Source organism: Cebus imitator, unplaced genomic scaffold (assembly GCF_001604975.1).
Source record: "Cebus imitator isolate Cc_AM_T3 unplaced genomic scaffold, Cebus_imitator-1.0 Scaffold281, whole genome shotgun sequence".
In the NCBI taxonomy this organism is placed as follows: Eukaryota; Metazoa; Chordata; class Mammalia; order Primates; family Cebidae; genus Cebus; species Cebus imitator.
Genome location: NW_016107596.1, coordinates 289,364 through 297,705, shown reverse-complemented (window position 1 = coordinate 297,705; position 8,342 = coordinate 289,364). Strand labels below are relative to the sequence as shown.

Below are 8,342 nucleotides of genomic sequence, written 5' to 3'. Positions count from 1 at the left end.
AAAAAAAAAAAAAAAAAGAAAAGAAAAGAAAAGAATATTTCCCTCTGTGAAAGGAAGCCGGGTAGATGGGGAACAAAGGGGAAGGAAGAATTACTCTAAACAACACATAACTTTCTTTTCTTTTTTCTTTTTTTTAAATGGAGTTTTGCTCTGTTGCCCAGGCTGGAGTGCAATGGCACAATCTCAGCTCACTGCAACTTCCGCCTCCCAGGTTCAAGAGATTCTCCTGCCTCAGCCTCCCGAACAGCTGGGATTACAGGCGTGCACCACCACACCCGGCTAATTTTTTTATCTTTAGTAGAGATGGGGTTTCACCAAGTTGGCCAGGCTGGTCTTGAACTCTTGACCTTGTGATCTGCCCACCTCAGCCTCCTAAAGTGCTGGGATTACAGGTGTGCCACTGCACCCAGCCTGTACACCATATCTTTCTATATCCTTTAAATTTTGTGATATGTGACCTTACTACTTACTCAAAAAGAAAAAAAATTCAATTCTTTTTTTCCCTCCCCTCCCCAAAATTTAATTCTTAAGAATTTGCTGGCCAGGTGTGGTGGCTTACACCTATAATCCCTGCACTTTGAGAGACCAAGGTGGGCGGAATACAAGCTCAGGAGTTCAAGACCAGCCTGGCCAACATGGTGAAACTCCTCTCTACTAAAAATACAAAAATCAGCCAAGCATAGTGGCACACACCTGAAATCCCAGCTACTTGGGAGGCTGAGGCAGGAGAATTGCTTGAACAATTCTTGGGAGGCAGAGGTTGTCGTGAGCCAAGACTGCACCACTGCACTCCAGCCTGGGCAACAAGAGTGAAACTCTCTCTCTCAAAAAAACAAAAATACAAAAACTAGGCGTGCGCCTATAATCCCAACTACTCAGGAGGCTGAGGCAGGAAAATCGCTTGAACCTGGAAGGCAGAGGTTGCAGTGACAGCCTGGGTGACAGAGCGAGACTCCATCTTAAAAAAAAAAAATAAACAAAAAAACCCACAACCATTTGGTCACATTTGCGAGTATTTTCCTATGTGTAAGTTTTGGTTTGATTTTTAACAGCTCTGAGATATAATTAACGTCCCATACAATTCACCCATTTAAAGTGTACAATCAGGCCAGGCACGCTGGCTCACACCTGTAATCCCAGCACTTTGGGAAGCCAAGGTGGGCGGATCACAAGGTCAGGAGTTCGAGACCAGCCTGTCCAATATAGTGAAACCCCCGTCTCTACTAAAAATACAAAATTTAGCTGTGCATGGTGATGCACGCCTGTAGTCCCAGCTACTCGGGAGGCTGAGGCAGAAGAATCACTTGAACTGGAGAGGCAGAGGTTGCAGTGAGCTGAGATCACACCATTGCTCTCCCCACCTGGGTGACAGAGCAAGACTCCATCTCAAAAAAAAAAAGTATACAATCAAATGGCTTTTATTATATTCACAGTTGTGGATCCATCTCCATAACTGTAGAACACTTTCATCACCCCAAAAAGAAACCCCTATCACAGTCACTGACCATTCCCCACATCCCTCAGCCCCCTAATCTGCTTTCTGTCACTAAGGATTTTCCTACTCTGGACATTTCATATAAATGGAATAATTCGGTATGTGGTCTTTCCTACATGGTTTCTTTTACTCAGCGTGTTTTCAAGGTTCATCCATGTTGTAGTATACATAAGTACATCATTTCTTTTTATTACTAACATTTCATTGTATAGTAGCACACCCCATATCCATGGCGAATATGTTCCCAGACCAGCAGTGGATGCCTGAAAGCAAGAACAGTATACTGTACTGTATATTCTATGTTTTTTCCTATACATACATACCCATGATCAAGTTTAACTTATAAATTAGGCACAGTAAAAGATTAACTATAAATAATAAAACAATTATAAAAACAGACTATCATAAAAGTTATGTGAGGCTGGGTACAGTAGCTCACTACTGTAATTCCAGTACTTTGGGAGGCCGAGGTGGGCGGATCACCTGAGATAGAGAGTTTGAGACCAGCCTGACCAACATGGAGAAATCCTGTCTCGACTAAAAATACAAAATTAGCCAGGCGTGGTGGCACATCCCTGTAATTCCAGCTTCACAAGAGGCTGTGGCAGGAGAATTGCTTGAACCCTGGAGGTGGAGGGTGAGGTATGCAAAGATCTGGCCATTGCACTCCAGCCTGGGCAACAAGAGCAAACCTCCATCTCAAAAAACAAAACAAACAAACAAAAAACAAAAAACAACATTAATTGCCACTGCCTGCTGCTTCCCATTATTAACTTAAAATCTAAACAATCTCTAAATCATGAAGATTTTAAAACTGTAAACTTGGTTTAGGATTGTTAATCCCCACCCAGTAAAATCCCTTAGAATCTGGTCTAAAAATAAAACCGTGTGCCTAGTGTTCCTCAAAAAATACTATGTACACTGACTGGAATGTGATGCCAATTAACATACTTTGTGAGTAATTTGCCAAACTTTAGATAGTCTGGGCCAAAACCAATAACAGAGAAACAACACCCACTTGACATTTTCCTTGGTTAAGATGAGAGTCTAAGAGTCATTTTAGAAGAAAGGCAAACAGATCTGAAATTAACTACTAAAATCATTTAGAGCTATGCAAGTAATTCTGAGAGAAAAGAAGTAACAAAATGACTCAAACATTGTAAAATTAAAGATGAAACCTTAATATGTAATTAAATAATTTTTACTCACAACTCTAAGGCAAGAAAAAATACCCACCCATTACTATCATGAGAATTACAAGGCAAGATGCCTGGGCGCGCCTGTAATCCCAGCACTCTGGGAAGCCGAGGCAAGTGGATCACTTGAGGTCAGGAGTTCGAGACCAGCCTGGCCAACATGGTGAAACCCTGTCTCTACCAAAAATACAAAAAGTAGCCAGGTGTGGTAGCGGGCACCTGTAATCCCAGCTATTCAAGAGGCTGAGGCCTGAGAATCGCTTGAACCTGGGAAGCAGAGGTTGCAGTGAGTCGAGATCGCGCCACTGCACCGCAGCCTGGGTGATGCAGCCAGATTCCTTCTCCAAAAAAAAAAAAAAAAAAAAAAAAGAATTACAGGCAAGATAAGTTAGCCCTACACCAAAAATACCAACTGAATTGCAATACAAATACCTAGTATTACAGTTTGAACCCATTTAGATGAGCAATTAGGAATTCTACCCTCCCATACACATACCAAAAAAAGACCTAAACAATCTCATCCTAAATGAATCTAGTGTTCTCTGATTTTCCAATTAATTAAGGTAAGCAATTTTCCACCAGTCACTTGTTCTCAAGAAATGACTCCCGTGATCTGCACAACTTAAAAACAAAAAAGTCAAAGCTCAATTTTTTTTTACAGTCGCATTTAAGTTATAATCAAAGCTCAATTTTATGGTTTCATAAACCCCCTCAGTATCACATTAGTCCATTGCCTTTCAAAGACAATATTTAAAATTCTCTTCTCCAAGTCAACATTAAGGCATGCTGTTTGGCTAACAAGCTCCTCCCAAGATCAAGATGATTATGTGTGGCCTATTATGTTCCTAACACACAAACAAAAGTACTCCCTCATGTAACTTTTTTATATTTAGGCAGTAGGTTACTAACAAAGGCTTACCTGAAATTTAAATGTAGAAGAGTCACACGTTTACTACTAATAGACTACCTAAAATAGTAGTTTAAAGTTATCAACTATATTTTTCATTTCGTAAATAATCCAGTGCTTTTGGAAAAGTCAAATTTAACTTCCAAGAAGTATGAAGTTGTATAAGCAAACAAATGGCATGTTATAAACTAAAAGCAACTCTAAGCAACTGTAATATAATGCTTGATGTTTAGCATTCTTCGTCACTTTTTGTCAGAAATTACCAGCTTAACTCACTTTTTTTCTGCTAAATCAAATCCCATAAAATATGCTCAAGCCTTCTGTTGAAGATACACTTTTTTTTTTTTTTGAGACAGGGTCTCACTCTGTCACCAATGCTGGGGTACACGAACATGGCTCACTGCAGCCTCGACTTCCCTGGGCTCAGATGATTATTTCACCTCAGCCTCCCAAGTAGCTTGGACTACAGGCACACTATACCATGCCTGCTAATATTTTTCTTTTCTTTTGTATTTTTTGTAGAGACAGGGTTTTGCCATGTTGCCCAAGCTGGTCTCAAACTCCTGAGCTCAAGCAATTCACCAGCCTCGGCCTTTCAAAGTGCTAGCATTACAGGCATGAGCCACCACAACTGGCTGATGTTTTTACAGCTACTGACAAGACTTTAACAAGACTAAGGAATTCTACTACAATTTATAATCACAGAACACCACATATCAGCCAGGTGTGGTGGCTCACACCTGTGCTCCCAGGACTTTGGGAGGCCGAGGCGGGTGGATCACAAGGTTCAAGACCAGCCTGGCCAATATGGTGAAACCCCGCTTCTACTAAACATAGAAAAATTGGCCAGGCGTGGTGGCAGGTGCCTGTAGTCCCAGCTACTCAGGAGGCTGAGGCAGGAGAATCACTTGAACCTGGGAGGCAGCGGGCCGAGACTGGCCACTGCACTAAAAAAACACCACATATCTTTAAAAGATAAGACTTTAGTACAGAAACAGTAACAGGTTTATTTTTCCAAGTATCCCAGCATTCAACTGGGTCAAATGTTTATGCTGCATTTTAAACAGCTTAGCCCTTGAGTGATAAGAGTAAAAACAAGCCAAAATAATCCTGAATGTTCTTCAGTGGTATATAATCATCACAATCAAAGCAAGATTTAGGAACTGCTAACTGAAGTCTGTTAATTCCATAATAGTCACTTTAGCATAAACATTAATCACAATATTATAGCTATTTTAGGGAAATTACGTTTACGGGGATAAAGACTTTATAACAGATTGGAATCTGAGAAGTCAATCCAGAGACACAGTTTATAAAATACATTTATTAAACCAAAAATACGTTCTACACTTTTTTTGGATGTTTGTTTTCTATAATCGTCCAATTTCTCTAAGACTGGGGAGAACTTTGTATTTAAAATTTAGGCCACGCACAGTGGCTCATGCCTGTAATCTCAGCATTTTGGGAGGCCGAGGTAGGCAGATCACTTGAGGTCAAGAGTTCGAGACCAGCCTGGCCAACATGGCAAAACCCCGTCTCTACTAAAAATACAAAAATTAGCTGGTGTGGTGATACGCACCTGTAATCCCAGCTAGAATCACTTGAACCCAGGAGGCGGAGATTGCAGTGAGCCCAGATCACACTACAGCACTCCAGCCTGGGCAGCAGAGTGAGTCTCAAAAAAATAAAAAATAATACAATAATAAAATAAAAATTGTTAGTAGAGTGTACTATATTTATAAAGTTAACATTTTTGTGAGCAAGTATAACTTTAAGAGAATTTTTGGCAAGAATTCCCAGGAGTGTATGAGTTCAATTCTTTCACCACTGTGTAAGTGCAAAACATTTAATATAAAACACATAAAAAAAAAAAGTCCTCCTGGCCAGGTACAGTATATCACACCTGTAATTTCAGCACTTTGAGAAGCTGAAGCTGGAGGATCACTTGAGCCCGAGAGTTCAAGACCAGCCTGGCCAACATAGTTCCACCCCGTCTCTATTATTTTAAAAAGCTCTGCCTGGCCAGGGGCTCACCCCTGTAATCCCGGCAAGCAAGCACGTTGAGTGGGAGAGGTGGAGGCAGGAGGATCGCCTATGCCCAGGAGTTTGAGACCAGCCTAGGCAACACAGCCAGACTCCATCTCTACTAATTTTCTTTTCATTAGCCATACGTGGTGGCACCTGTCTGTAGTCCCAGCTACTCAGGAGGCAAAGGCAGGGGAATTGCTTAAGCCTAGGAGTTAAGAGGCTGCAACTGAGGTATGATCAAGCCACTGCACTCCAGCCTGGGCAACAGAGTGAGATAATGTTCCTTTTTATTATTTAAGTTCGAATTGTTCTGAAACAATAAAAAAAATTTAAAAAGTTATTAACTAAGTTTAACAAACTACATCTTTTCAATTACTATCAGCTTCGGCATCAACAAGGGGAGAAAACTATCAGCAAAAATAAAGATTCAGCATGTGTAATAATCCAAATTTAACTAGCTCACGATCTACAACAAAAACAGCCCCTTCACAATTCTAGCAACTATTATTTTACTCTCATCTCTCACCGTTTCCTTCCTGCACCCTAGGCAAATTGCTGCCCCCCAAACTCATCCCAACTCCCACAAGCCTGTAAGCCTTTGTACCAGCTGTTCCCTGGGCTCCTCCTCACCTGGTGAGCACTTACTCATCGGTAGTTCAAACTCGACGGAGAAGTCTCCTCGAGTGCAGAAGCGTCCCCAACTCCTCCCTAAGCAAAACTAACTTTTCTAAATCCCCACACTTGGTAAGCCAGTTCTTATCACCCTGCATTGTTTTCACGCCTTAGGAGGGCAGAATCTCTCCACTCAGCCCACAGAGGACCAGGCAAGCAGAACGTGCCTTGCATTCATTTCTTACTAAGATTAAGTGACCCCCTAGAATCTGGTCACAACTCAAGGAGACTCAGGAGTTCCTATCCTTCCCACCAGAGAATGAATAACAGAGGCACACCCAGAGCCCCAGAAAGAGAACAATGAATGAACACGGCCGCCTCGCCTCTCGCGACGTCTAAACTCCTTTTTCTTCGGCATCGACTAGCTCTGCAGAGCCTCAGCAGCTGCAAAGCTGAAGCGTCCCGGCGGCTCTTGCTTCATACAAAAGACAGCCCTGGCTCTTCATTCCAAAGCGTCCTGAGGCCAATCCTCTATAAGCATCCCAAGCCTTTCATTAATAACCCACAGAGTCATGATACCCAAGGCGAGGCCCCTGTGCCTTTGTGGTAGGGCACCGGCCAGTTTCCTCCTCTCTTCCTCGATTCCTCACGCCTTCCTAAAAGGGTGTCACCTGACTGGAATACCCTGAGAAAGGGTGCAAGCCCGGGTCCCACATTCGGTGGCCCAAGAGAAAAGGAATTGGCCCATCCGAGTGACAAGAGATACGGGGCAGCTCTGGGCGATTTTCCCACTGCCAAATATGAGGAATGCGCACTGGCAAAGGGGTGGCGTTGGCAAGTTTCCGCAAAACACAAGGAAATTCGATTGGGGATGTGGGAACTAGGTTCGCCGGCCATGACACCGAACTCCCGGGCCCCCGCCCAACGCTACCCGGGGTGACAACGGCCTGGCCCGAGCCCTCCGTCCAGCAGCCGCGGGGCCGCTCCATCAGCGCCACCCAGGCCAGTCGCCTGGCTCCCCCGACATCCATGACCCGGGTCCGCCACCTACCTGAGGGAGCCAGGCCGTCCCAACGTCCTGTCGTCCAGCGGCGGCGTCTCGTCCGCTCCTCCTCCCCGCGGCGGGTGAGGGAGCGGGAGGCGGTCACATTCGGCGCGTTCCCAGCCCAGGGGACGGAGCCCCGAGCAGCCCCCGCATCGTAGCAAACGCGTTCCGCGCCTCAGGGCACACGCCCCAAAGCACAGCCAGCTGACCCTTTCCGGGGCCAAAGGAGAGCAGCAGAAAGGCCTTCCCGCCTCACGACCGCTCTCCTCTTACTCCCGCCATCTAAGATGGCGGCCTCAGCGCTCACGATTAAGACTCTCGGGCGGCCCCGGCAAGCGAGCCCTCCACTCGGTGCTCCTCCTCCCGACCTGCGACGCCACCGGCTCTCCGCTTCTGCGCGAGCCCTCCTGGCAGTCAACTTCCAACTAGGCTCGGGCGTCCATCGCTCTGGCCTGAACTCAGGCCCCGCCCCCGGGGCGTGGCCTCGCGATCTGGTGGCCGCCATTTCGAAGCTGATGAGGTTTGTTAGGTGATGCTGACTTGCTCTCAGGAGGGTCACTGGGTAATCAGGAAGAGCCGGCTTTTGGCCGGCCACTAGTGGCCAGAGGCCTAGAAGGGGAGAGGAAGGTCTGCCTGCCAGCATTACCAGGCCCAGGGATCACCAGACGTGCCCCGGGACACAGAGCACAGTGTCCAGCTTTGACGTGTCCTCCCCGGAGTCGGACACTTGGATACCAAATCACGGCTCCGCCACTTGGCAGCTATGTTGAACCTTAAGCCGCCGTTTCTTTGCCTGTAAATTGGGGGTTCATTTTTCCCCCATCACATTACCAATAAAGATGCTAATATCCAGTTTGCTCCGGTGTATTGAAAACCGTTGTGTGCCCTCGCAGCGCTGCCAGAATAGATGACATCGCAGATTGGCATTATCTATGGACATTTTTAAAAAGTATATATCCTTCCTCCCGGCAGTTTCACTTCTAGACACTAATTCTATAGAAATAGGTACACACATGCACAAAAAGTCATGTGTGAAGATGTTTAATGCCCTATTATTTG

General features: G+C 45.0%; 1 protein-coding gene across 3 annotated transcripts in view; it reads right to left on the bottom strand.

Annotated features, from left to right (window-relative positions):
* RAF1 (Raf-1 proto-oncogene, serine/threonine kinase) overlaps window positions 1-7,594 on the bottom strand; it is a 90,842-nt gene extending 83,248 nt beyond the window's left edge. For 2 of the 3 annotated variants that reach the window (XM_017501437.2, XM_017501439.2), the window contains exon 1: window positions 7,290-7,594. The gene's annotated coding sequence lies outside the window, so the exon portion shown is untranslated. The remainder of the gene's footprint in view (window positions 1-7,289) is intronic. The other variant, XM_017501436.2, reaches the window with a different exon arrangement.
* Between the last annotated feature and the right edge of the window lie 748 nt (window positions 7,595-8,342).